Below are 999 nucleotides of genomic sequence, written 5' to 3' on the forward strand. Positions count from 1 at the left end.
GATAATCACCGTCACTGATTCCCTTCCACAGGCCCAACTTTGTGAAGCAGTATCTTTCACTGGGAAAGGAAATACCCTTGTCCTGAGGTGCCTGCTTCATTTCGATCACGATTTCATGTCCCTCTCTGTTCTAGCCTCATTTCCAAACACTTTGCTCATAGATTCAAAAGAAGCTCTGCGAGTATCTGCTTGTTCCACCCGAACAGGCAGTCGGTGCAGATTCCCACCAGTCCCAATGTGAGTGAAATATTTGTTCCCCTCCACTGATTTGAATCTTAAAGAAGAAGCCGGGGTGCAAGCTCCCTTTCTTTTCGACGAGATTTCTCATTTTGTAGTCGGCAGGGTTCACACCTGCGTGGGGAAACCGCAATGGATTTCAAGTCCATCGCATGAACCACTCGGCCCACGAATACAGAACCACACTGACAGCTTCACTTCCCAGGTCTGTCTGCCTGTGGAGCTGAGAAAGAGTGAATCATCGCAGAGTTTGTTTGAATCCAATCACTTCACAGTGATTCGAAAGGGTTAAATATCTGCACATGGCGAGTCGAGGTGTTTCATCCCAAAAGGTGAAATGAACTTTCAGTTAAAAATAAAACTAGAAATTGCAGGAGGAACTCAGCAGGTCAGGCAACATCTGTGGAAAGAGAATCAGAGGCAACATTTCAGGATTCTGTTTTCTCCGACAGGTACTGTCAAACCTGCCGAGTTTCTCTTTTTGTCTCGGCTTCTCAGCATCCGCAGTCCCTTACGTTGGACATGAATTCAATTCAGAAACTCCTTTGTGGAGAAGACTTCCGTTTGAGGAACATTTTCCTGACCCCATTAACAGCACACGGCTTCGAAGCCAAGGAAGAACAGAGAATACACCGCCTTTGGGTGGGCTCAAACCACCAACCTTTCGGTTAACAGCCGAACGCGCTGACCGATTGCACCACAGAGACAGGCACCGACTTGAGCTGTGCTATCGCTTAGGGGAGGCTATTAGTGAATTCATAA

At 47.1% G+C, this 999-nt stretch overlaps 1 non-coding gene across 1 annotated transcript; it reads right to left on the minus strand.

Moving 5' to 3' along the window:
- Nucleotides 1-870: 870 nt before the first annotated feature.
- Nucleotides 871-944, minus strand: trnan-guu. The gene has a single exon. It is a non-coding gene; the product is annotated as a tRNA-Asn (tRNA).
- Nucleotides 945-999: the final 55 nt, after the last annotated feature.

Source organism: Chiloscyllium plagiosum, unplaced genomic scaffold (genome assembly GCF_004010195.1).
Source record: "Chiloscyllium plagiosum isolate BGI_BamShark_2017 unplaced genomic scaffold, ASM401019v2 scaf_259, whole genome shotgun sequence".
NCBI lineage: Eukaryota > Metazoa > Chordata > Chondrichthyes > Orectolobiformes > Hemiscylliidae > Chiloscyllium > Chiloscyllium plagiosum.